The sequence below is a fragment of the Mustela nivalis genome (genome assembly GCF_964662115.1).
Source record: "Mustela nivalis genome assembly, chromosome: 2".
Lineage (NCBI taxonomy): Eukaryota > Metazoa > Chordata > Mammalia > Carnivora > Mustelidae > Mustela > Mustela nivalis.
In genome coordinates, this window is record NC_139021.1 from 174,340,783 (window position 1) to 174,368,732 (window position 27,950).

The 27,950-nt window shown below is 48.4% G+C and overlaps 2 long non-coding RNA genes across 11 annotated transcripts; one reads left to right on the top strand and one right to left on the bottom strand.

Annotated features, from left to right (window-relative positions):
- Positions 1–8,956, bottom strand: LOC309858879. Of its 4 annotated transcripts, none has more exons than XR_014308410.1 (4): positions 8,297–8,949; positions 3,367–3,459; positions 719–874; positions 1–305 (listed from the first exon to the last, which is right to left on the bottom strand). It is a non-coding gene; the product is annotated as an uncharacterized lncRNA (long non-coding RNA). The 4 variants fall into 4 exon arrangements; XR_014308412.1 differs by lacking the exon at positions 8,297–8,949 and adding an exon at positions 5,236–5,329; XR_014308411.1 differs by lacking the exon at positions 3,367–3,459 and having other exon boundaries at positions 8,297–8,942.
- Positions 3,623–27,835, top strand: LOC309858877. Of its 7 annotated transcripts, none has more exons than XR_014308402.1 (6): positions 3,623–3,954; positions 8,966–9,161; positions 12,518–12,585; positions 22,132–22,274; positions 23,469–24,354; positions 25,170–27,835. It is a non-coding gene; the product is annotated as an uncharacterized lncRNA (long non-coding RNA). The 7 variants fall into 7 exon arrangements; XR_014308405.1 differs by lacking the exon at positions 12,518–12,585 and having other exon boundaries at positions 23,469–23,618; positions 24,181–24,354; XR_014308406.1 differs by lacking the exon at positions 12,518–12,585 and having other exon boundaries at positions 23,469–23,604; positions 23,997–24,354.
- Positions 27,836–27,950: the final 115 nt, after the last annotated feature.

A 27,950-nucleotide genomic window follows, 5' to 3' on the forward strand; every position in this document is an offset into this window, starting at 1 on the left:
GTGACTTAAGCAGCATTTATTTGTGATTCTGTGGGTCAGCAAATTTGGTTGGGCTCAGCTGGGCTGCTCTTCCCTAAGTACACATGCTCATGCGTCTTGGTGTGCTGTAGGTCCATGAAGTGGCTTTTCTTCTGGACACTGGCTGGCTATTCGCCAGGCAGGGGGGACAACTGGGCCATTTATCTCCCATCATCCATCAGGCTAGCCGGGGCTCATTTAGGTGCTGGTGGCAGGATTCGAGAGGACGCAACGTCTTGAGGTCTGCTCGGCAGGGTACGCTCGTCATTGCTTCTGCCACATTCTCCCTGCGAAAGTAAGTTATGAGACCAGCTTAGATTCAGAAACACACTTTGCAAAATACATCCCAGCTCTTGAGGAAAGGGGCTGCTAAGTCCCATCACAAAGGAAGAATGGATATAGGGAAAGGCGGAAAATGGGGGCTAGCTTATGAACTGCTGCAGGTGGTGAGGGCTGGTCCAACAGCAGCCGCTAAGGGAGTGAGGCAGGCAAGGGATCACATGCTGACACTGAGCCCTGCTGAGGATCTGGGAGGCCAGGAACTCCACTTAGCCTCCTGGCTGCCTGTGGGGCGTAGAGGCAGCTCATATGAGGCTGAAGAGTGCGGGTTGTGGGGGATGGTGAAAGGAGTGAGGTTTAGGATCCCGATCCACTGTTCATGAGCCCTGTGCTTTGGCGGAGTCAGTGAGTACGTCTTCACCTTAGTTTTCCCATCTGTAAGATGGGACCACAGTTTCTGCCTCATAGGGTTACTGTGAGGATTCCAGATGCAAGGGGCCTGGCACATGGTGGCTCTGGAAAAACAGCCACAATCATGAGGAGCATATCATAGCAGTCAAGCAGCCAGTATCAGCATCTACGTTGAATAATAATGAATAATTAGAATTTCTTCCTCACTAAGGAGCCTGGAATCTCTTACCCCAGAAGACAGAGTGGCATCCTGGGTTCATACCGGCCAAGATGGACATCTCCATAATGCCAATACCAGTTTGGCTGGCAGGACTGGCCTCTAGCCACTGAAGGCCTCTGTGGCCTCAGGCATATCCCAGGGCTCTGTGCGGCCCAGGGCTTCTGTTCTTCATGGCCAATGCCCACTGAGTTCTGGGTGACACGCTGGGCCCTCGGCCTGACCTTGGCCCTGCACAAAAGGCCGGGTACAGCGAAGAGGGGTCTTCTCTGGCTTTGTGCTTTGACCCTGTTATATGCCACTGTCTCTGGGCAGAGAACTATTAGGGCAGAACAGAGAATTATGTAGCATTCCAGACGAATGATCTTGGACATAGTCTATATCTGCACTCTACAGAATGGTAGTCACTGGTCACATTTGGGACACTTGACATGCAGCTAGTGCAACAAGAGACTGAATCTTTCCTTTTAATTAATTACTTATATGGCCACTCATGACCATGGTTACCATGTCGGACAGTGCGGTTCTAGGTGGGTGAGTGTCTGAAGAGAAAGGGCTTTGAGGACGCTGAACCCTGAGGCCATCAAGTCTGAGTGGGTGGGGATGTTCCCTGGCGCGGGTCTGGGCGAGGGTCTGCTGAGCAGCCGGTGCTGGTAGAGCCTCTAGGCCTGTTGCTTACTTTGTCCCTCCTTATTCCCAAGTAGGGCTGAGCAAAGAGGGAAGCTCATGACCGCAGAAATTCAGAATCCGCCACGCTTTTCACCTCTTGGTCCCCCTTGCTTGGTTCTGTGTGGCCCCTCGGGACTCCCTGGAAGGTCAAGGTTCTGTATTCTGCCTCACCCTTTCTTGTGCCAAGGAAAACCCGACCTCAGCTGTCCAGTGGAGGAGAGAGGAGGGGACCTCCCGAGGAGGAGAGAAGGGCCTTCCCACATGCGGGGTTGCTTTTCGAACAGGCTCCAATGTGGCTTTTGAAGATATTAACATTAGCTCTCACACACAGGCACACGGACACGCAAATACATATGTGTACACACACACACACACACACACACACACAGTTTGTTTACAAAGGAGGTGACTTTTGAAGAGTTGGGACAGAAGCCCTGGTCTGGAAAAACTGGAGGTTTTGCTTCCACTTTAATTTGGTTCAAAAAAGATGACAACCCAAGTCCGCCTCAGGGTTTGCTCTGGAAACTCACACTGGAAATTATTTCAGGACCTTCCCCAAGTCACAGCAGAATGCTGCTTGCACAACCAACGGTGGATTTTGCCTAGACATTTTTTTGTTTTTTTCTAATTGCCTTTTAACTTCTGCAGGGATAAATGGCCCAAACCAATCACAGTCTTTGTACAAAAGCTGGAAGAAAAAGGCTGCTATCTGCCCACCTCACCAGTCTCTCAATCCCCTGATATTCCTTTAAGTTGGGAGTCTATTGCTGGGGAGCATTCTAGTATCCTTTAAAGCACAGAGTCTTTCTGGATCCTTCGATTAACGGACTGCGGTGGATACTAGCGGCTCCTGCATGGGCTTTCTGCGGTGGCACAGGCAAGGTTCGTTTTCTGCTATCACCATGATTTACAAGGCTCACATAACCATGTAACGACTTGGTGATTACATGGAAAAGATCGTATAAATACATAGTAATTACAAGTTCATGCAGATTACTTGCTATATACATTTGAAGTTGCCGAGGAGTTCAAAGATTAATTAGCCTGTAACTGGCAGTATTTAAATCATTTTTTCCTCATAAACGAATACATTGAGGCAGACTTCAAGGCTGGCGAGGATGGGGATGTGATGAGTATGATCTGAAAAGAAAAAATGAAATTTGACAGGCATGGATTATTTAAAGCATGCATATGTGAGCTCAGCAGCCACTGCACTTTGATGCAAATCGTAGGGGAAAGAGCAGGGGGATGGTGGGTAGAGAAAGGTGCTGAACAAAGTAAGGATTTCCTGCTGGCGACTTGAAATTTAAACAAATAATCATTTAAATGGCGGCCCGGCATTACGTTCCGAGTTGTGTGCATTAATGTCAACATCTGGTACCAACATTTTGACAATTCTATTAAAATGCCCCAGCATTCCCTATCTAACACCTGTTAGCTCTAATTTTCTTTCCTGAGAAGCACACCAGTAGACAGGGTAGATTCCAAATCATTTATCACTTTTAAAGTGCTTCCATATGCGTGTTGGACCCAGCCTGGCCCTAGGCAAACGTTTTCTGAATGCATTAAAATTCAGGACTATTTTTTTTTTTAAGTGTAGACACCAATGTTTCATTGAATTCATGTCTGGTAATTATTAGCTTAAATTATGGCTCACACATGACTTGACAAAGTGGACCATGAATTAAAACACACAGACACACACACACGCGTACACACACACAGACACACACACACGCCCGAACTCTTCAATAGATGCGCCCAACTCGTACATTGCTCGTTATTGAGATGTCAGTCAGTAATCATTAGGCAAACACTCTTCATGGAGGGAACTGCTAAGAGGCCCAGGAGTCCCAAGAGACGATCTAAAAATGTCAAAAATGTTACAGTATAAATGAATGACACCAACAAGAGAACATGTGTTAGAGATGCAAGCAATTAGTTAATATATTACAAGTTTCAACCTCTGAGCAAAACAGGCAACAAAAATTTCCGCTTGACAAAAGGCTACAGATAAGATCAGGTTGATTCCCAGACAATACAAATCTCCCTGAATTGGAGCAACCCTCCAGCAGGCTGGGGTGGGTGGGTAGGTGTGGGGGGAAGCGGGGGTGTGGGTCTCAGGGGTTTGTAGGGTTTGAGCCCCTGGACTAGGTCCTGCTTTGCCTGGAAAAGACTGGCTGGACTGCTGAGCTCTCACGGTGGAGTAGTGGGGTCTGACATGAAGGAGAGTATCCGGGACCCGTGGATCTGGCTCACGAAGCTAGCTGCCTTCTCCTTTCTGGAGCTTCAGAATGAAATTTAGAAGGTCGAATGAAATCCTATTGCTGTTTTCAAAGGAAAAGAGGTGCCCGCAGAAGGTGACAGGGGTGGGGGATGTTATATGGGCAAATACTTTTTCATTGCTTTTCAGATTCGAAAAACGAAATATGGTCTGTTGTGTAGTTTCCCTCTCTCTCTCCCTCTCTTTCTGATTCTCTCTCTCTCCCCTACCATATATGTGTATATACATATATATATTATACATGTATACTACATATACACACGTGTATACATACAGAAAAGATGTTTTAAGCAAAAAAAAAAAAAAAAATCCTCCCACATATAAACACACCCAGAATATATGTTTTAAGCAAAAATACACACGATGTGCCCTTGGACTAAAGATTTAAATAGATCCCTTAGAAATCCCAAGGAAACATTGAGAATACAAGAAAAAAAGGAATGAAAACCTGAGCTCACCAACTCTATAAATGTAAAAAAAAAAATTTGTAGACAGTTAAAAATGTCCGCCCCTGTACACACGCACACCTACACTTTCACACTTCCTCTGTTTACTAAATAACATTTCAGCACAGTTTTCATCTTATAAGGAAAGTGTTTGAAACTTGGAATAAGTGCACTTAATTAAAGGAAGGCTGTGAAAATGTGCACTAATCTGATATGACTAATAGCAAAGTGCATGAAATTGCTAATTAGAATTTCATTAAAGGTGCTGCTTTATCAGACTGTGAATATCACAACCTTTAAAATTCTTTCAGGAGAGCTTAATTCCTTTTCAAACAGAAATATTCTTTAAAGACATTTGATTTGTTCTGAAGGAATTCATGGCTTAGGCTGGAACTTAAAATGTTGCCGATATTCCAGGAGGTGATATCAGACTAAGAATATAGATCAGGGACTTTGTTTCATTTGCCTGATGAATCCTTTCCTCCCCCATCTCTATGGATTATTCTTCAAAAACCCAGTCATGAAAATAGAGTTGAGTCCTTGGTTTGATCCACTTGTAATTTGTTTTCTGCTGAAGCCAAACGGTTCTTCTCTCCCTCTCTTTCTATGACACACACTCACACACACAAAAGGAAAAATTACTTAAAAAAAATTTTAAGCCATTAAAAATCAAAGTAAACATTGTGATTTTCACATTCATTAAAACAATAAAAGGAAAGAGACAATAAACTATGTTTTCTTTAAAGGAGAGAGCCACCCACTTAAAAAAAAAATCAACTTGCAACTTTCACTCTAAAAAAAAAAACTCTTAAAATACTAATAACATTTTAATCACAAAATTGTACTTTTTAAAATTAGAAAAATTCAGTGTTAGCAAAAGCAAATGCATTTTTACTCCTTTACTGACTTACTTTTCTAGGTTGTAAGTTTTCTTATTTCACATTTTAATTATTCTCTGCACTAAATCTGCATTTCAGTTTGTTTTTTTACCATTCAGATTTTAAAAATTCTACCTTTCTGGTCTTCCATCTTTTCTAATTTCAACCGTGTTTTCTGTCACTTCTCTTTATTTTCATATGCAGAAAGTTGCTGTAATCCGTTACTCTCTCTGCCCACAACTCTCCCTGTTACCAACTGTATTTTTGTATTTGCTGTTTTTCCTGATGGTTCCAGAGTTCTTACAATTAGTAACTGGTTCCTTTTAATATTCAAGCTTGATTGAACAGTTACATTTTGTTACTGAAAAACTATTAATGTTAATGGAAACTACGGTTCACTCAAAGCAGCAGCTTACTTTTACAGAAGTTGTTAAAACCCAGCCTGCCTTCAAATTTGCTGAACACACAGGTTCACGGTGATGTAATTTTGCAGAATTGAGTATTTTAAATACACTTGAAAAATGTTGGTTTAAAAGCTAATCAGTCATGTTTACCTGATGACCATATCTGAAAGGGGAGAAATGAGAACAGAAGTAACTTTATTTGAGAAGCAGTATGATTTCTTTGGACATTTAAACAAATCTCAAGTGAATTAATTACAGTTTGCCCTGATTTTAGCTCCGGCAGGAGGAATTTTCATGGCATTTAGATAATTTATCAACTGGGCTACGTAACAGATTAAAGGTTACATTTTCCTTTCCAACGTTTGGGAGGTACGTTTGCTCAGTAAATGCACCGATTTTAAAAGATCGGTCTAGACTCAAATGAATGAAAATTATGCTTGTTAACTGGAACGTCTGGAGTCCGAGGTGGGGCGTCAGCCTTGCCTATCCGCGGGCCACCGTAGTCAAACAAAGCTGCTAATTCGAATGTTTTAAGTTTCGAATTGAGAAATATTGTTCTAATATGGCAACAATGGGGCTGTTGTCCTTCCAAGAGCTCAGCGATGGCGAGCTCCTTACAGCTTGTTTTATGCAAAACGAATGGCAGGTAATTGTGATTTAATTCTTTTCAAGTAAATTACAGTGAGTGCGTGACACAAAGCCGCGGCGGACCCTCCTTTCTCTGTCAGCAGTTGAATTAATGATGGCAGGAGTAAAAACAGCAATTGTGCACAACAGCCCTCCCCGGTCCCCACCCCTGCCAAGGGGGGACCTGCCAATCAGGCCGCGCCACCACGAGGCTGGCAATCCTCCGGTCGCGGCTGCGGAGGTTCGGGCAAGGAACGTTCGGTGGCTCGGCGGCGGCGGCGGCGGCGGCCGCGCGGGGGTCACGGAGCCCCGGGCCGCCCCAGGCCCCCGAGGTGCCCGCAGGAGGTCGCGGCTGCGCGCTACGGGCCGGAGCGCTCCCCGCGTGGCCCCCCTGGGCTCCGTCGGCCCCCGGAGCCCCCGGCCCCCACTGCTCGGCCGTGTTGAGGGCAGAAAGGGTTCCCGGTGGCCTGGCCGTGCCTGCCTCCGGGAGAGGCTCCCGGAGGGCTCCGGGAGGAGGCGGCGTGGTCGAGCGAAGGTGCCGGGAGGCCGATGGGCGAGCCCCCGTCTGGGCGCGGCGCTGGAGGGCTTCGGGCGCGCCTACCGCCCGAGGGGCCCCGAGAGCAGAGCGCCAGTTCTCGCCCCCAGACCCGCGGCGCCAGGGTTGGAAGGGAGACCCTGGGGGAGCCGGGGTGTGTGTGTGGGGGGGGTGGTGGGAGGGGCGTTGGTGGGGATCGCTTGGAGAGAGAGGCTCACCGCAGCCAGTCTGGGGCGCAGGAGAGGGCTTTGGGATGCTGCTGGGCCCCCGGCGCTAGGCGCCAGGAGTCATTGAACTGCCCGCTGACATACTGTGTGAACTGGTCACTTCCCTTGTACTTGAACAAAGTGCGAACTTCTTGCGGAGGCCCGCAGGGGCTGTGTCCTCTCGCTCCTGCCTGGGGTCTGCTCCAGTGAACTCTGGGTTCGTCAGAGGTGGAGTCCTGCCTGCCTGTCCTCAGTGGGTCACTCGGGGCAGGTTACTTCACCTCTCTGGCCTCAGGCTCCACAACGGAAATGGAGTTGATGCTGGAGCCCCTACCTTCAAGGGTCCTCATGGGCACTTAAAGAACTGCCAGTCCGTGCGGGGGGGGGGGGGGTTGGGTGGGTGGGGGCGTTGGGCACAAAGTGGGGTGCCTACACCCGTTAACAAGTCTCACCCCACCTCAGCCACCTACACCTGCTCCCTTTTTTTGGATCTCCCTAAATGCGTCCCTGCCCCGGGGCCTTTGGCCCTTTCCAGGCAGAGCTCTTCTCTTGTTCTTGGCCTGGTTTCTGTTTTAGGCTTCAGCTTAGCTGTCATCTCGGAAAGATCTTCATGACCCTTAGCTCTGCCATACCACCCATCCCTACTACAAAGTTCTTTGTTTTCTTCCTAACGTTTATCCTGATCGGAATGTTTTTCTCTATTCGCTTTGTTTATTGTCTATCTCCTCCCCCAAATCAAAGTTCTGTGAACTGGGGGTGAGGGGGTTGGGGTGGGGGGTGGGGCTTCATTGGTCTTGCTCTCTGCAGGTCCCAGCACCCTGATCGGGGCCTGCTCTGGAGTAGGTTCTCAGTAAAAGCCGTAGATGGATGGATGGAGTCACGTCTTCTGACCTGTACATCAAAGTGGTTGAACCCCGTCACGCCTAAGTGCCTCATTCTGTTGTTTAACAAGTGAAATTGTCAGCATGGAAATTCTATTTTTTTAATTAAAAAAGATAATTTTTTGAAAGAGATTGAGGTTTTCAAAAGGGTGTCATTTAGAGACTTTTCTCAGGGGTCACCGTCTTTCGACACTCACTAGTTTTGACCAGGAGGGTGGAACGGATCTATTCTGAGCTCTCCCCATGGCTACCTGATCTTGGGAGTTCTGATGGAGGGGCCTTCTGGATTTTCTTCCCAGTCCTGATTTCTTCCATAATTGCCCAGGAACTCTGCAGACCTCCACCCGACAGAGCAGCAGTGCCCACCATCTCAGGCTACCTGCCCTTCGCTGTCACCCGCCCCCCCAAACCCCCACAGTGACCACCTCACTCAGCACTGGCCTTCTGTTCTCAGTCTCTCCAGCCAGATCTTTTCTGCTCCTTTGATGGGTCCTCTTCGGCATTAATCACAGATTCACACCTGCTTTTCCTCCGCCCTGGAGCCAGCTGCTTCCAGTAGACTGGCTCCTGCCGGGCTTGCCAGACCTCGGGAAGGAGCCAGTGAGGGCCAAGAGAGGCTGGGTGGGGCGGCCTTAGCAGCTCAGCTCATACTGCAGAGATGAGTCAACTAGCTAGGGTCACTGTGTCTCCGTGCCCAAGCTGGAGCCAGAGACAGAGTATTTCTGGAAAGTCTGGTCTGGCTTCCATCTCACTCTATTTATTTACTTGGTGAGGTCATTATAAACAATGAGTATCTCGGACACGGTCACCATACTTGGTGGCCAAACCCCATCCCAGGGTCATGTCTTTGGGAAAGAATTTGAGGACCTCTGGCGATCCAGAGACCAAGAAGCACAAACACTCAACTCCTTCATGCATCCAAAACCAGTTGCTTAGCACCTTTGGACTGAGAACAGTGACAGACGCCGAGGACATGGGTACAATAATAGCCTGTACTTGTTTAGCCCTTTTCTTGGGCCTGGAACTGTTCTAGGTGCTTCGTATGTGTTCCATCATTTACGGTGTTATAGCTCTATGAACCAGATTCTATTATTATCCCCTCCTTTGCAGAAGGAAGCGGCCCGGAGCACGCACACATGGAGTTCACCAAGGTTACACAGCCGAGGAGCAACAGGGTCAGGACTTGGAACCAGAGCGTGCGCTCCTTACCACCGCGCTGCACTCACCCTCTGTCTCTGTCTCCAGGGTGGATGAGACACAGCCGTGTCCCTCCAGGGGCACGGAGCCTCAGAAGCAAACAGAGAAGGTAGGTGGCCGGGTGTGGTTCTCCACGTAGGGTATCAGTTGTGATGCCTCATGGTTCTTACTGTCTACCCCAGGCCCCGTTTTCGTTGTTTTATACATATTGCAGCACTCTAAGAGGAGGAAGTGACATCAGCTCCATTTTATAGATAAGGCACGGAGAGGTCCAGCAGCTTGCCAGAGGTCTCAGGGATAGTTAATGGCAGGGCTGGATTGGGTATGCACAGAGCCTCGCTCCAGGGCCCATGCTCTTACCCTGGCGCCTGGCTGGCCATCCTCAGGCAGCCAGGAAGGCGCTGAGCCCCTTTGCAGGTGTCATAAACACCATGTTTGGAGCCGGAGGCCCTGCCGTGAAGCCCTGGAGCTGCTACTCTCTAACTGAAACCCTCCCAGGGCCCCTGTGAGGATTAATGAAGATCACATCCGGGGACAGCTGCAGTAAGGTGCGAGCTGCTGACCTCGGAAGTCTTGGGTTCTATGGGCGCTGGCCCACGCTGGGCACAGTGGGGCAGGGGACAAAAGGACAGTCCTACCTCATTGATCTTGCCATGCAGCCCAGGGAAAATGAAGGGGTGATTATTTTAATTGCAAAACAAATGACTGCAATGAGATGTTTGGTGATACAGATGAGTAGACAATTAAGTCTGTTACTTTTTGTTTGTTTCTAAGAGGACTGTATTCAAAGGCCTCTGGGCCAACCCTTGAATTTGGCCTCATGCCAGACTCTGTGCTTGATGCTTCCTGTGCTCAAGCCCCCAGGCCTTCCAACAGCCCCGTGAGGAGAGACAGACATTATACCCATTTGACAGGCTAAGATACGAAGCCAAAACAACGGGTTAATAAATGGAGGAGCTGGTTGAACAAGTCCAGCTGACTCTGGTCCTGCCAGGGCTACAGTTCCACAGGTCTTGGTGCGGGGCTGGCTTGGTGGGGGGGCTGCCCTCATCCCTTCTGGTTCTGAATGTTTGGCTTTAGCTCTACTTTGTCTGAAGGTCCCCCCACCTCAGCCGTGGTGCTTTAAAGCCTTCACCCCTTCTCGGTCTTGAGGTTCTGTTAACACAGTGCCTCTGTTGAGTGCCTTAGGGCTGATTCTGTATCTCCTCCACACACCCGCCCACCAGCCTGTTGCTTTGGTGCAAGAGCCTGAGGTCGACATCTTGACCTTGTACAAGGCGCCAAGTGAGGACATGTTATCCCAACCCTAGGCCCTCACCCTGGGTGAAACAATCCCTCAGGGGGCCAGGGTGGTATGAGGAGATATGTTGTTGCCTTGGTTCCCCTCCATGTTCACCCTAGACGGGCTTCTGGCCCCATTAACGAAATTTATTTTGGCCTAAATGAGGCAGTCATTGGAGAGAGTAAACACTCTACCTTCATGAAACCATCAGGCAGATTGAAAGGGGTTGGAAAGGGGAAGCGGCCACCCATGGGGTTACAGAATCCCCTCTACATGGGCTGATAGGCTCTGTCATGGTGTTTCCAGACAACAGGTGCCTGGTGACTCTGCCGGTGTGTCCACATGTCCGTGGGAGGATTCCTCCTGTCAGGCTATGGCTGTGGTGGGAGAAGGGAAAGACAGGGCCCCAGGATGAAGGATACACAGTCTCCATTTGCCTTGATCTTATGGGGTGGCCGAGAGCGACTGCACGCCGGGTGGGTGCACACATAGGTTCGTGGCGGCGGGGGGGGTGCAGACCTATGGGACTGGCGTAACAGTGAGGGATGGGGTCCCTGCTCCCCCACTTACCAGCTGTAGGGAGTTGGGAAAATTGTGTCACTTCTCTGTGCCTCCATTTTTCTCCATCCAGAAAGCTGAGCTAATAGCGAGATGAAGCTGACAAGGTCAGTGGGAGGAGTTAACTTTGCAGTACATGGAAAAGCATTTTAAAGGATGTCTGGCACAGAATCAGTAGTCCATAAATGTTAGCTGACTCTAAAATACAAGCTCAAAATGATCTTCTCCATCTACGTCTGCTTTCCCACTCAGAACATGTAACGCACAGAGTCATAGAATGGAGTGTCTTTTACACTGTATGTTGATAAGAAAGGAGCAGGTGGTGTATTCTGGGTTTCACCATTCACTACCGTGTGATCCTTTATAAGTGTCTTACTCTTCTGAACTTCATTTTCCTTATCTATAAAATGGATATAAAATTTAAAAAACTACTACTAGTAGTGAGGAGTAAATGAATAATGTACATAGAGCAAATAGTATTTATTCGTCTTCTTTATACTCTGCCTCCCCACCCACCCCCCCCATACAAGTCCTTTTTGAAAAGCTCTGAGATACCTTCTCCAAACCGGTTTTCCTTCCCACCTCGGTACCTAGGAAGACTACATTTCCCAGCCTTCAAAGCAGTCAGGGGCCCCACGTGACTGAATTCTGGCCAGTGGAATGTGAGTGGGGGTAACATATGCTGTTTCCAAGCCTGGCCCCTAAAGTTTCTTGCTCATTTTCTCCTCCATCTGCCAAAGTGATGTCACTGTTCATGGTGACCGTGGAGGCCACATGTTGGAGATGGTGGCACCCGGGCCAGCAGAGCCCTGCTCTTTGCCCCTATGCCTTATCAGCCTGCTTGGACTGTAACATGTTGCATTGAGCCATTGAGACTTAGGGGTTTTTATTGCAGTGAGCAATTAGTCTCTCCTGACATATACAGAATCTTCTAGAACCTCTACCTAGTATAAACACCTGCATACATTCATGTAAGATTTTGCACAGATTTGAGAGACTTCCTGGCCCTAGGTGAGGACCTGGACTGCCTTAAGAAATAAGAACCACAGAATGTGGTGGTGAAACAGCCTTGGGAATGCCTTTCCGGCTTCAGGGCCTCCCTGCAGCAGAGAGGTCCTGAAGGCTTAAGGGACTTTAGTGACAGCCTAGTCTTTCCGGGAAAAGGTCGCCTATGAAAACATCACTAACCATACAGACGCTCTCCGCCATGCTGCAGCTGCCAAAGTGCTTGCTCTCATCCTCGTGGTACAATCGACAGATCTGATGGGTACAGGTCACAGGACCAGGCAGCAGCTGCTCCCGTCTGAGTCCCTGGGATTCTGCTCAGGGCCCTCCAGGGCTCCTGCCCTGGAGAAGATCAGCTCTCCTGGTCCTGCCGCCCCTGTTCCGGTGAGTGCTCCCTGGAGGCCGGGACTGGATGGCTTTGATCCCATTGCTCCTCACAGCCTGCTGCAGAGCTGGGCTGAGACAGACATCATGTGGTTCGCACAAGGTTGTTGATTCCGGGGGTCAAGGACCATCTTTATGGCGTTGTAGAAAAGTAAATACTCTCAGCTTGGCTGAAGGTTCTAGTAATTAAATATAAGATAATAATAGTCATGTACTGAGTGTTTGTTCTGTTCCAGATCCACCTATTATTTCACTAAATCCTTCCCATAATCCTATCAGGCGAGCTTGAAAGCCCGTGTTCCAGGTAAGGATCTGGAGGTGTGGAGATGCCTAGCCCAGGGCCCAGAGCTGCTGGGGGTGCTTCAGAGACTCTATGGGGGTCGATCCAATGGCCATGACAGCAGACTTTTTCTAAGCCCCTACTATGTGCTACCGAAGTGCTTTTGATGCATTATTGCATTTGACTTTGAGAATTTCCTGATGGAGTGGGGACTATCATTATTTCCATTTAGAGGTGAGAACACCCAGCTCAGTGAGGCTAATTTGCTCTTTTCCCCAAGGTCGTGTGTCTAAAAGAGGGGGTGCCTGCATTCAAATTCAAGTCACTCTTCGGAGCTTTGGCACTGTCACTCCCTTGGCACCTGGCAATGCCTCCTTCCCCCTCTTAGAATGTGCAAGAGGGACCAGTAAATACTCTTCCAGGGGCTGGGACTTGGGGTGGGGAGCCACCCTGCGATCAGGTTGACAGCCTGCTTGAGTCTGCACCTACTGTGTGCAAACTTGGGTCTTAAGCCCTGCAGTGATACAAAAGAGGCCCCGACTTTGCCAAGGAATTGACATGCCGGTGGAGAAGAGAGCCGTGTACCTGCACCTGCTGCCTGAAGAAGTCAGCGCGGGGGAAAGTGGACGCTGCAAACCTTGGAGGAAAAAGCGTACCCACATAACAGCAGGGATGGCTTTACCAAGGAAGTCGGGTTGAGATGATCTTTGTCTACCTGGATTTAAATCCCAGCTCGCTGAATGAGTGTGGGCGAATTAGCTAGCTTCCCTGAACCTCCTTTCCGCTGTCTATAAAACAGAAATAACAAAGGTCCCCACCTTACAGGATTACAAGCATTAAATAACATTTAAAGTGCTTGGAATGAAGCTCTAGATCATCTACTTATTTACTCTTCTCATCACAAGGACTAGGAGAGTTTCAGTAGGTGAAGAAGGGAGGTGTAACACACCCAGTGAATGGCATGCGTGAAGCTTGAGAGTAGAGAATCAAAAAAGTGTTTTAAAGAATAATAAGTAGGGCGCCTGGGTGGCTCAGTGGGTTAAGCCGCTACCTTCGGCTCAGGTCATGATCTCAGGGTCCTGGGATCGAGTCCCGCATCGGGCTCTCTGCTCAGCAGGGAGCCTGCTTCCCTTCCTCTCTCTCTGCCTGCCTCTCCGTCTACTTGTGATTTCTCTCTGTCAAATAAATAAATAAAATCTTTAAAAAAAAATAAAGAATAATAAGTAGCTCAGTCTGGCTGGCTGATATGGGGGGCAATAGAAGATGAGGCTAGAAAGAGAGTCTGGGCTGAGGTCGATGCGTATATACTTAACAAATGGCAACGGGGAGGCACTGAATGTTTCTGAAAGGGGGAGTGTTGTGGCTGGAGCTAGGTTTGGCTGCGGAATGTAGGGTGGATTGGAATGGGGGTGACGGGGGAAGCCCAGTGGAAAACTATGGTCATGGACCAGGGGAGAGGGTGGTGACAGCTGGCAGGGCAAAGAAAGCAGGAATTGGCACTCACAGTTGGAGGAAGGTGTGTTAGACACACCCTTGGCCAAGGGCAGGTGTGCCATGGGCAGTGGTGCCCTATCCATGTCCAATTGAGTGGCTGGGAACCCACAGCAGGACTTTCCTTTTGCAGGCCCAGGCTTGGGATGCAGCCCTCTGGGCACCACATCGTCAGCGGCATCTTTGTGCCAAGAAAGACAGATGAAAGGTAGAGAAATGGGGGACCAGCCTCCTTTGGTGCTGAGAACCCAGGGCACCTGGTGTCCTCAGGGTGGAAAAGCTCTTTGATGGTCCAAACACAGGTTCCAGGGGACTCATTTGGAAGGGAAAAGGGAGGCAGGCTCCTTTTGGGTTTTCACTGAGGTTTTTGAAGAGCAAAGCAGGCTGGTGAGAGCTGCCTGTCTGAGGCGTGTTTTATCTTAACCTTTCCATGTAATCCTGAAAGCCCACCTAATCAATTGAAGATCATAAAATATTAGACTTAATGCTGCAAAGTGCTGCTTTTTAATTCACATAACAAGCTCCTAAATAATTCAAATAGCAAACAGACCCTGCAAGTCAATGGTGGGAGGCTGCTTGGATCAGCGGGAGAGTGTCAACACATGCCACGTTTCCCGGATCGACTCCATTTCAAGAACCCTATTAAGTTAATTGCCGGTTTCTGACAGCAGAGAGCATGCTGGGAGCACAGCAAGCTTTATTAGCCTCCGTGGCATCTGGAGACATCAGCCATTTTGCCCCTACTTGCAGGCACTGGGAGCAGCCTGGAAAAAAGTAAATCAAATTATGAGACAATAAATGCTTTTGGCAACATGTGGGTATCTGATTCATGGGTGAATCCAAAAGAGTTCGGGTGTCAGTTGCCGGCCTGTTAAATTCTTTACGGCGACACCGTCTCTATATTGCCAGAGTCTCAGGGGATGCCACGGGGCAGTCGCACCCTTTAGTTGCATCCTTTGGCACCGTAGGTAAACCTGAATGCAAGCCAGGGTTTCCCACCTCCCGACGACATTGCTGGGTAAATGGAGTCTCTAGCATGGGAGTTGGGTGGACATTTGGAGCGATCTCCAGTTTTCCCAAATATTCCGAGTTACGCGTTTAGGTTTGTAAGCACATCTGCTTGGGTTTGGAAACCCAGGAGGGACCCACAGGGTTCTGGTGTTGTCAGGGGTGGGCAGGGAAGGGAAGACGTGTGAAGTCAAGGTCGCCGGCCATCTGTACCTCCCATCTGGACGTTCCCAAGCAGGGCATTGTTCCAGGGCCGCATGCCTGCCGCTTGGCAGTCCTGGTGTACATTGACTATGGAGCGTGGCAGGGCATCCCGGTGACTAGGAGATCCCGCGGAGTGGGGCTCCCTCTGATCTCTCCAGTGCCTGCCTTTATATGAGAAAACACCAGCAAAGAGAGCTTCTGGGATGGCCCCAAGGTCACACAGCCAGCCACTGCCAGCTGACTGTAGGACAGAATCCTGTTCCGTTGCTGGGCATCCTCCCATCTGTGCTGTTTCTCTTTAGAATGTGATGGTGTGATGGTGACAGCCTAGATGAGCTCAAGATTAGGATCCCAGCTCAACCACTGATTGTTAGTATGACCTTAATTTGAGCAACAAACATACAACTTCACTGTCCCTCTACCTTGCTGGCAAAATGAGGACAGGAGTGCTTCCCTGAGGGGATTTTTCTGGAAAGGACTGCATTAGTGATAGTTATGTGAACCATGTGGTTAAGACCTCAAACTTGGTAGCTAACATTCAGTATGATTTCCTTCCCAGCATCTGTGCAGAATCCTATGAGCAAGACTCAGATGAGCAAAACTGTTTGCATTTCTAGATGATTCTCTCTACAAACTGAGAACCTTCCGATTTATTGGGTTTGTGCACCTGATTTTTTTTTTTTTTAATGAGGTGTGCATAAAGGTAGACAAACTACTGTCTCGGATCTCTTCTTACCCCTGTCCTTAGATCTAGCCTTAGTGTCTGCAGCAAGAATGCTTCTGCAGGAATCAGGCCTTCAAAAGGGATCGGAATACAGTTGGAAAGAATATCCAAGAATGGATGGTAGGAGTGAGGACTCTGGGGCCAAATCAGTGGATTGACTGTTCTGGTCCTGGTTCTCCAGTCTCTCTGCACTGTGGGATTGCTGCCCTTTGATGCTGGAGGGGGGGGCGGTCTCAGACTTGGAAGCTGGCATCTTCCTTTCATGGGGGTTGAAACTGAGGCTCAGAAAGAGACAGGGACTCGCCTGAAGTCACCCGGCTAGTTAGTGGTGACACCAGGGATGGAAGCTGGGTCTCCTCCTTCCCGGTTCTGTCTTCTTTCTGGTTCGCAGACAGTCGGGAGTAAACTTGGTGGCATACGAGCTGATTTCCCCCTACCTGGGAAGAATGGACCACTGCCACTGGGCCAGAGCCTTGCTCCCTCCTGCCTTTCCAGAGAGAGGATGTGCCTTTTCCCCAAAACCTCTCTCTGAAAATAATGTCAATTCATAACTCATCTCTAATAGTAACAGCTATCATTTCTGAAGCCTGAATTCCAGGCACTGGGTTTACATTTTCTTCATAACCCTTTAAGGTGGGTGTTACTGTGACTCCCATTTTTCAGAGGAGGAAACTGAGGCCCGGGGGTGAAGTGACTTCACCAGAGTGACATCGCTGGTGAGTCAGAGCTAGGGCTTGAACCAGAGTTCATTTTGACTTGAGCTGTTTGCTCTGGCAGCACCAGAGAAAACCAGAGCTGTTTGCTCTAGCAATATTCTGCCCACTCTGGCTCAAGCTAGAGGGCTACAGAAGGGGTCACAGGGAGAAATGGATCCCTCACCTGGGGTCCAGCACTAGCCAAATGTGGTAGGCACTAGCCAGGAGGTGCTGTTGGACCCTCATCCTGCACATGATGTTCTGTCCCCTTCCTCCCCATATCCCACCTGGGATATGTCTACTGCCAGGGCGTATTGGTAACCAGGGACCCAGAGCTCCTCTTTCACACACTTACCAGCCTCTAGTAACTAAGTATATATATTAAGATTAGGTTCAGCTGTACTTAACAGAGAACTCCTATAACAATGACTGAAATGCATAGTTTCCTCTCTGATGTGTGAGAAGTCCTGGGTAGGCTGGTGTGGTAGCTTCGTGATCCTCTGGGGCTCAGGCTCTGTCTCTCCCCATGCTCTGTCACTGCCCGCATTTGGTTTCTGTCCTCAGTATTTCAAAATGCCTGCTGCCGCTCCAGCCATCACACCCACATTCCAGGCAGCAGGAAGCAAGGAGAGGGAAAGGAAAGGGTCTTTCTCAAAGTGTCTTTTCTCCCTTTCAGAGATCTTTCAGAATTCCTTTTATGTGTTTCTCTTGCTTCTGTTGCCTGAACTTGGTCATGTGACCACATCCAGCTGTAAGAGAGGCTGGGAAGCACATTCTGTAACTGGGCACATCACCACCTCCAGACTCTAGGTGCTCGTGAATGAGGGAGCATGGGTACTAGGGAAGGGGCAGGTGGACGCTGCTGCACCGTGATGTTGTGCTCCGCTCCCACTTGCCAATGTGCTGATGACGGAGAAAGGTGGCATCTTGAATGAGTGAAAACTTGAGTTATCTTTGGTGAGCATTCTAGAACACACTTGGAGATCATTGGAAATGCCTGAGGATGCCGCAGGCTTAGGACTGGAACCACTGTGTTTTCTGGGGCTTTTTGTTCTGAAGATGGCAACAATGATGAAATTGGCAGTAATTCACACTGTCATCGGCTTTCATCCCACATTGTCCCTTCAAAGTATGGATTAGTTTTATTTCTCAGGATTTCTTCTCTTCATGACACATTTATCTGGTGGGTCTTCTTAGGTTGCTTGGAGAACGGGCTTCTCCCTCTGGAGGATTCTGATGATCACGGGGCTATAGAAGTAAACACAGATACCACTGTGTCCTCTCTGCCTGTGTGCCAGACACTGGCCATGTGCAGGTCACAGCCTCCCCAGACCCACAGCCAGGGGCCTGGTGGCCCCATCTTACAGATGAAAAGTGAAGGCTCAGAGAGGGTAAGCCATTTGCCCAAGATCACACAGTGTGCTATGGACTGAACGTTTGTTCCCCCTCCTCCCGCCCCAGTTTGTATGTTGCAGCCCTAATCCCCAACGTGGTGGTGTTTGGAGGTGCGCATTTCACGGATAGTTAGGTTTGGATAAGGCCATGAGGGTGCAGCTCCCATGACGGTGTGGGTGCCCTTGGAAGTAGGTAAAGGGCGCAGAGCTCTGTCCCTGCCGTATGGGGATAGAGCCAGAAGGCAGCTCTCCACAGTCCTCCACCGTACCGGCACCCTGACCTCAGATTCCAGGCCCCACAACTGATAGAAAGAGATGTCTGCTATTTTTTTTTTAGACTTTATTTATTCATGAGAGAGAGAGAGAGAGAGAAAACAAGCAGGGGGAGCAGCAGGCAGAGGGAGAGGGAGAAGCAGGCTGCCCGCTGAGCAGACAGCCCGATGCGGGGTGGGGGGGCTTGATCCCAGGACCCTGAGATCATGACTTGAGCTGAAGTCAGACGCTTAGCCCACTGAGCCCCCCAGACTACCCAGATGTCTGCTGTGTAAGCCCCCTCCTCCCAAGCTGTGGTATTTCTGTGACAGGGGCAGAACTAAGACAGCTGGTGAATGCAAGAGCCCAAGGTGGTGCTTTGCATCACCCCAGCCCCCAACGCTGGATGCATTCCCAGTTTCACCTTCACCCCCCTTGCAGGCAGTAGCTCCTGCGACGACGGGGCATCGCTGAGACCTCCAGGTGCATGCCGTGGTCCGGAGTTCCTTCTGGTCTTCATTTCCTCCTCCTCTCTCCTTTACTCAAGACCCAGCCATAGCCTTGGAAAGACCCCTGCAGGAGCCCAGCCCCATCCTTCCAGCCCCCCTGTGGGCTCCAGGCAGTCACACCTCCTTTCTGGACTGCAGGTGGCTCACGCCCTGGGGCCGACCCCCTTCCCGGATCCCCACTGGTGCACAACCCTGTGGACAGAGTGTGCTGGCGACATTAGGAGCCACAGCGTGGGCTGGCTAGGACCAAGTTTCCAGAAGAGACACAAAACAGAGGCTGCCCTTGTCCCCCTCTCTGTGATCCATGAGTGAAGCCCCCGAATCCCAGCACCAGACCGGAGGGGCGGGGGGCGGGGGGGCTTGTGTGCACTGAGACCTGCTGCCTACCAGGTTTCCATATACATAATCTAAATATATGCTTTGCAAATTGAAAAGCGTTCACGTATAGAATGTGGCTGTGGGGAGCGAATGCTCTCTTTGAACGTGTCTCTTTAAAGGCAGAATTTGCCAAGTGTTTTCCTGCCCTGAAGGAGCCACTTGAACATGGCCGCAGATGTAAAATGGAAATTGAAGTGTCTCTCCAGGCCACCGTACAGGGATAAGACAGGCGCAGGCTATTCTAAGCGCTCATTAATAGCAGGTCTCCGAGGGCCCGGCAGCAGCCAGAGGATTGTACTCATTAAAAAGGTGACGAGGTAGAGTTTTGTGCCTTCCATGCTTGTCACTGTGGGATCCTGGTGTTCAGATGTCGCCAGCGGACCCCAGAGGGGTGCCCCCGGCTTGCTGGCATGGGCGACTATTTTCTGAAGGGTTTGAAAGCGTCTCCCACTCGTGGATGGGGTGAGCAGCCCTTGGTGTTTGTCAAGTGGGTTTGTCTCTCTTCCGAGGCAGGGCCTGGATGGCGTTATCTCGAGACAGAAGCAGAGAGAGCTTTAGCTCATTGGCTAATGAAAGATCATTGGGGATTCCCAACACGGTCCTTTAGATGGCATAGTAAAGGGCCTAGAGCCTCCAGTGTGGTCTGGGCTGGGGGCTTGGGGTCTTCAGCAAAGTCTGGAAGGGACAGGACCCTTATAACTGAAGGGACTGGCCGATGGTTTCCTGGGAGTCCCAAATCCCAGCAGTGTCCCCTTGCCCAAGGCCATTGCTTTGTTTTAGAAGAAGGGGATTCTTGGCTCAACTTTTTTTTTTTTTTTAAGATTTTATTTATTTATTTGACAGAGATCACAGGTAGGCAGAGAGGAAGGGAAGAAGGCTCCCTGCTGAGCAGAGAGCCCCATGTGGGGCTCGATCCCGGGATCCTGGGATCACGACCTGAGCCAAAGGCAGAGGCTTTGACCCACTGCGGCTCAACCTTCTTTCTCTTGTCCGTCAGTTCCCTCCGCTTAGCAGTGTGTCTGACCGGAAAGGCACTTGATTTATTGAATGAGCCAACAAAGGAATGCATGAGGGGCTCTCTGGTCCCAAAGACTGGCCCTTGGTCCCTTCTCAAAGTGCAGCCCTTTGGGGATTTTTTTCACTTGTGACCTTTAGTAGCTTCCAGGCTGTGGCCTTCACCTTGAAGTTAGGGTCACCACAAGGGCACAGATCTGAGGAAATGAAGACAAGAAGATGATCATGGCCTCAAGCTCCTATATGGAGTGTTTTCTCTTACTTGTTTTTATGATATGGTATCAATACTGTGTTGAGAACTAGGTTTATTTTTATCCTTCATTAGCAGGTAGAAAATGACTGTGTTACTTATGAAATGTTCACAATAACCTGGGTTTAAATTAAACTACACTTCAAAAATTATAAAGCTCAATATTAATAAAATGGGTTCAGGGTTGGAGGGGGTGGGGAGATAGGGAGAACATTCTGCAATTTTTTTTTAATGCAAAAGAAAGACACTTGGCTCACCTCTGAGAGGACTTGAGTTGCCCTACAGAGGTTCGTCTCTCACAATTTCAAGAGCCGACGAGAAGTCCCAGGGAGAGAGAAATATGGCAGCAAAATCCATTCACCTGAAGACATACTACGCAGCACATCCCTGGTAGGGCCTGGAAGGTTGTGTGCTACACCCTTGGCTCTGAGTTTCTGAGAAGCCAAGGCAAAGAGGGCAGGAAAAGCAGTGATGAGGTTTTTAGGAGGTTCAAGGCCTTGGGCTTTGGAGGGAAGAAAACCAAGAGGGAAGAGTGAGCATAATCTTAATCCTTTTTTTTTTTTTGGAAAATAATTTTGAATAACCCCTTAAAAGACCAAAAACCTGTCACTCATGGTCTCAGGGTACCCATCCTCTTGCTGAAATATCCCTCCCCAATTACTTGGAACTGCCTAGTGGGTGTGTCATGGTGTTCTGATGGCCCAGGAGTACTGCTGCTCAAAGTCAGCCCAGGCATCTGTCTGCAGACCTATCATTAGGGCACCCCTTCCTGGGAAGAGCATCTGATTATGCCTCTGGGTGATGAAGGGCCCACGAGCAGGCTGCGGTCAGGGTGAGGGAGGGCCTCGAGCTGAGGCCCTGCAATTGGGTGGGGTTGGAGGGTGAGGGTCTGGGGGGATGCTGAGGACAGGTGCACCTGATTTCACAAGCACAGTGGGTTGGACGCTGTGGCTGGTTGGTGGGAGGCCAATCCAGTTATGGCATTACTGAGCCATGCTCGGATGTGACCTTGGTGTCTCCTACACATCAGGTACCTCGAAGTGTGAGTGGACCACAGAGTTCCGAGAATCTCTAGATTACTCTGGCAAGAGGATCAAAGTCTTCTTTGTGTTATTTGACCTGATATGACATTCATCACAAGTCTCTCAAATGAGGAAATGAATTAATGATTGAATAAGTGAGTGCCATGACTACTACCATGGTTCAAATGCCATCCTTGCTTCAGCTGCTGTTCAAGGTCACTTCCTCCAGGAAGCCCTCCCTGTATTCTCCTGCCCTTTCTTATCAAGACTCTTACAGCACTGGATGTGTGACCAAAGTGTGAATGCCTTCCTAGCTGCTAACAATTGGAAGGTCTTTTTGTGTTTTCTTGTGGTTCCTCATTCTAGCCAGACAACAAACACATTTCTTCAACATGCACTCATTCAGCTCTTATCATTGGCCCCACTCTGTGCTGGACCCAAGGAATTCAAGAGGAAAGTGAACAGATAAGGAGCTTATAGTCTAGTGTTGGAGCTGGCAAACCCCAGCCCCTCAGCTGGACTGAGCCCAACTGCCATCTGTTTTTGTAAATAAAGTTTTATTGGTACACAGCCATCTCCATTTGTTCACATGTGGACACATGTTCACATGTGTTTGGCTGCTTTTTGAGTTTCAGGGACGGAATGGAGTTCAGTGACAGAGACCACATGGCCTGCCAAGCCCAAGATATTTGCTCTCCGGACCTTTACAGAAAGATTTGCTGCTCCCAGTGCTAATGAGAAAGATAACCTAGAAAAAGATCATTCCAGCATGGTATGTGAGAGGCAAGGACAGGGTACTATGGCTGAGCCCGGCAGGCCTGGGGTTGCATGTGTTACTGCAGATAGGGCAGCTGGGAAAGCTGCTCTCGTGGAAATGTTACGTGAGCTGAGACACACGAAGGCTGAGGAGGCTGCTCTGTGAGTTGCTAGGATAGAACATTCCCGGGGGAGGGAAGAACATGTGCTAAAGGCCTTTGATGTGTTGTAGGAACGGACAGAAGCTTGTGTGGCCGGGAATGCAGTGGACAAGGAGAGAGTAGGACAAAACCAGCATTGGAGGTGTAGGCAGGGCTAGATCAGTGATTCCCAAGGGTGCCTTATTGCCCTCTTGAGCTTGTTTGGGATATTTGTGGGGGGCGTGCCATAAACTCAGTCAGCAGGCACCAAGGATGGAAGACTTCAAATGGTACATGGAACAGTCTGACCCACCAAAGGACTGTCCTGGGTCCTGCGTGACTTCGGGGTGTCCTAATGGGTGTTCATGAAAGTGGAAAGCCAATTTCTCATGATCTTAACCTGGACCTAACTCTCCTGTTCATATAAACTGAACATAACTTTGGCACAGGATCATGTATATATTGAATTATCTAGGAATGGATCTACCATATAAATTAAGGAAAGATTGCACTGTGCTTTGTTTGGAACATCATCAAGTGGTGTTCGCCATGTGGGGAAAATCACGTCACTCATGGCAACGTCCCTTTTGGTATTTGAGTCTTCCGAACAATACACCTGTTGTCACGTGTGTTTGTAGCTATGGCATTCACTCTGACTTTCCACACAAAGGCACATCCTTGTGTTGATGAGTGAAGTCATGCCGGAGAATTTGCATATTGAAATATGTATTATTTTATTACAAATTACTCCTTCTCTTTCCACATTTATATTACAGTTAAGGCATTATGTTGATTAAAACACCAAGCAATGTTTTAGTGTAGAGAAAAACCGTACTACCTCTGAATTTTGTCTCAGGGTAGCAGAGAAGCATTATCAGATATTGTCTAATGAGAGAGCACCAGGGCTGGACCCCACTGTTCTGTGTGGGTCTTGAATCCGAGTTTGGATTTTATGCTAAGAAAATTGAGGAGCCCTGGCAAGATTGTAAGAAGAGTGGTGGGTTCTTGGAAGCAAGGGTACTGATTATACCTCCTCTTTTTCTCTTTGATCCCGTACTTACTCCCCCCAGCTTGTGGTACAATCTGTAAATTAAAGAGCTACCAGCCAGAGCAACCTCAGCCTGAGAGCTTAGCAGGTCTGCGCCTCTCCTTACAAGTGAGATCGCTCTGGCCAAGAGGGGTTCAGTGGCTTGTCTGGGCCAGGTGGTAAGTGGTATCTGGTAAGCATGGTGTATATGTGTTTGGGTTTGGTCCCTGCCTCCCTTTCCTGCCCCTGAGAGCCTGTCCTGGTCCTTTCGGGTTTCCCTGCTGGCCAATCCACCCACTAACCTTGGCCACCTGCCCAGGCCGGGTCCTGCTCCCAGGCCTTCCCCCTCACTCCCGTTACTCCCATGCCAGGAGCTGGCTTCTCAACCTTTAGACCCCAGGCCAGGATCTAAGAATATCTCCAAGAGTATTTCCCAACACCTGCAACAGATGTGCCCGCAAATTACCGGGTCCCAGTGGGAGGCAGTGAGGAGCAAGGGAGGAAAGGGCATCGTTTTTCTAAAAGCATTACACACTTAATTTGCAAAGTTACATCACACGTTCATGCACAGGTCAGCTCTCTGGGAGCTTATTTCAAGACCAGAGGCAGGTCCGTGTTCCTAAGTGCATTCTTCACAGAGAAGACAGCATGGACGGGATGGGGAGGACTGTACACGTCAGATGCTTTCGTGTCTACAAGGTCAGATGGGGAGAGATGATATTCACAGGGCCCCTTCTCTGCCCCTGTCTCGATAGACGCCATCCTTCATCCTTCAAAGACCCCGTGTGCACTTGAAGCACCCCCATCTCACAGGTGCAGAAACTGAGCTATATGACATCATCCATACTTTTACCCCTTACACGCCCTGTGACACAGGCAAACCTGAACTTGAACTCAGGTCTCTAGACTCTCACCATGACTTGAGACATGTGAGTATGAGGTATAGAGCTTATCATATGTGTATATCATGAAGAAGCACATACACATCGAGGTATACTTTTTTTGTTGTTGTTATTAGATAGGTCTGGGTTCTTTATTTTATAAGAGGCATGGAAAGCTATAGAACCCATGTGAGATTACAGCCAGAAGTAGAGAGAGAGTTGTCTGCAGAACAAGTTTAACAAGAAGTGGTAAAAATGAATAAAGTTTGAGTTCAATCTTCCAACCCATAAATTCCAGCACAGCCAATGGACAAAATAATTGTATTGAGTTTTTTTTTGTTAATGTAAGGATTTTTGAATATTAATGTGAGGGCAGTTTCATGTGCAGAATAGAACATTTTGAAGTATTTGGTTTCCAAAATTAATGTTAGATACATTATAGCTACAAAGTTAAAAGCCTAGTTCTTCCTTATGCTTTCAATTTCTGCTTATAAATGATATTATCCTATTCATTCTCCTAGTAGTTTTTGTTATGATTTCATATATATATGATAAAATTTACTATTTTAATCATTTTTGGAAGTTTAACTTGATTATTTGTGAAAAATCTAGTTTTGAAGAGAATAAATTCAATTCTTTCCCTGTAAACGTAAAGAAACTCAAAAATATGGAAAGCTTCATGAATTTGCATGTTATTCTTACACAGAGACCATGCTACTCTTCTCTGTATCATTCCAATGTTAGTGCTTGTGCTGCACTGTTTTAATCATTTTTAACTGTACAGTCCAATGACATCAAGTATATTCACAGGCACATACCTACTTTATAAAAACAACCTAAGAAATCTTTTCTAAAAATTCTAGCAAAGGACAAATGGATCAAAGTCTTCTGGGAGAAAAGGCAGCCCCAGAGGCCACCTTGTCCACATTCCTGGGGGCCGGAGAGCGCTTGGAGGCACCTGTGCTTATCTGCTAAGATGTCTGTTTTGGCCAGGTTTTACCAGCCTTGAGACTTCATTGCCTGTCACCGCGGAGAGAGCATCTCAAAACCAGGCTCCCTCCCTCTATTTTTCAAAGCCATGCTTCCCCAACCAGATTTACATTTTCAAAAACCCTTCAGATAATCACAGACCCAAGAAACTTCCACTCCTCTGAGGTTTAATTAGGAGAAACTGTCTTTCTAGTACTTCCAAGAGCCTTGCTCTAAATTTCTCAGCGGCAAGAGAAGGTTCACGGCGGATGAGTGGGAGCAAGCGGAACCTGTGAACAGCTGCCCCCTCTGTCCCCCTCTGTCCCTTGCAGCGGAGATAAAGCCATGTTGCAGGTCACTGAAATCACATTGTGAGTGTGCCCTGTATCATTAGGACCCAGAGAATGGAGATGATCGGAACGCAGGATAACACATTAGCGATAGATAATAGAGTCTAAATAAACATAATCAGCTTTCCTCTATGTCTTCAGACCAAAGCTTATCTATAAATACCCTAATGACGCCCAACCAGCCAATTACTCGTTTCTTGGAAGAGCCCCTTATTAATGGCGTTGCAGTGAGGGAAAAACATTAATTATTGGACACAGTGGGATCTTTTACGTTCTGTCTGGTCCGGACAGCACCAATTAATGCAACAATTATTATCAACGACCGTGGCAGCATACCGAGTGCAGCCACCCCAGGCTGGTTCGATGGGGTGGGAAGAACGTGCACACTGGGAAGACATCACCCACACTCTTTTCATGGAGCCTGCTTCTTCATCACTGCGGAAGCTGCCGGAACAAAGCAGAGAGTGGCCAGAGTGTGTTGGTTTTTCTATTTAAGCCATAAGATAGTAGTCCTGGGGTGCTGAATGGGGGAGAGTGGGAGGAGTCAGGCACTGGTCTGTTGTGTTGAGTTGCTAAGTGAAACTAGGCAGAAGAGTAGAGAAGAGAGGCCACCTTCAGAGCATGGAGCATCTGGCTTGGCTCCTGCACACTCCTCCATACTCTTCTCTCCCACTCATTATAGTGCACCCCATGCTTCTCCCTCAGCTTTTCCAGTTCAGCTGTGTTCTATCCTGCCCCAGGACATTTGCACAAGCTATTGTTAATACCTGAAAGAGCGTCTCTGTCCTTTATAAGGCTGACTCCTTTCTGAATATGGTACAAAGGTTCCCTTTGCAGAAAGGTCTTTCTTGATCTTGAACCCATAATACACATTTTCTTAATATTAGTCACTTCTTGTTTCTATTTTTGCACAAAGTCAATCATAAGTCTTGAGATATTTAACAGCTCTATCTTATTATTTTATTTGTGTCTGTCTCCCTCACAAGAATGTAAGCTCCATGAGGGCAAGGACTTTGTCTTTTTCTCCAGCATCTACCCAAGTGTTTTGCATTTAGGAGGGGCTCAATAGATGTTTGGTGAGTGAGTAAATAATGCACGGTGTAGAAACAGATTGTACTTGCAGGTGCTATGGAGAGTAAACCAGCTATCTTCTTGCAAAAATTCCACAAAGGGGAAAATAAATTGTTCTATTCAGAGCACTAACATCTTCTGCAGACTCTGTGTCAGCTGTACTTCTGCACTTCATAGGTGATGGACATGCTTGAGGGGCCTGTGATGGGCTGTCCTGTAACCTACTGGCTTCTATTATCACTCACATCATGGCCCGTTATTTGAGCTGACTACAAATCAGTCTGCTCTGCCCAAGGTACAAACCTGTTGCAGGAATGCTTTTATTTTTCTCTTCTCGGTGACAAGGAGGGGCTCTCTTCTGGGAGGCATTAATTACAAAGCACTTTGGAAAATTAGTCCAGTGAAAGATGGAAGGGCTCCCCTGAGCCGTGGTCAGGGCTCTGTGTAGTGGGCCTGCCCCTGTGGCCCTTCTGGAGAAAGATCTCTAGGCTATTTGTGCTAGAAGTTACCCTTTGGAGTGTTAAAGAAGTTCATATGTGTTATTCAAGGTCAAAGCCCAGTTCAAGAAACTTACCTGACCTTCCTGCACCTCTGCAATCTGTAGTTACTAACCACATCCAACCCTGTGCACCCTTCCCTGAGATGACCTTCTTCTGAGGTTTTCTAACCAAAGTGGAGCCATGGAAGCTCAGAGGCAGTCCTGGGGTGTACTCAGCCTAGGACTGCTGTACAGATGTGGCCACAGCAAGAATTACCATCCCATTTCTTCCAAATAACCATCTCCAGGGAAATACTTAGAAATGACAGGGACACTCAAGGCATCTGTCAGGGCTGGTTTTTCTTTCATCTCCCTGAGAATGGCAATGACCTCAACTCACAATCATCTCACCCGCTCCGCACGCCTCTAACACATTTGATCTTGACCCTGCAGTTAGGCGCAAGTGTGGACTGCTCAGTTCCTGGTCTGTTTGGGGGCAGAAAGGTGGGGATCCACTGGAGGGCAGGGTATACAGTGTCTCTACACCCTGCTCAGCGCCTAGCTTGCTGATGCCTTGGCCATGTCCAGTAGAAGTTTATCTCAGTGCTCCACTTTGTCAACATTCTGGACCCTTCCTCTGACCGCTGAGACCAGCCTGTGACCCAGAAACTATTCATCCTTCTATCTCCGGTGCCTGGCCCAGGGTCCTAGCCCCAGAATGACTTTCAGCCTTCAGAATGAGCGAATGTGTAAGCCCTTGAAAGAAGCTGCCGAGG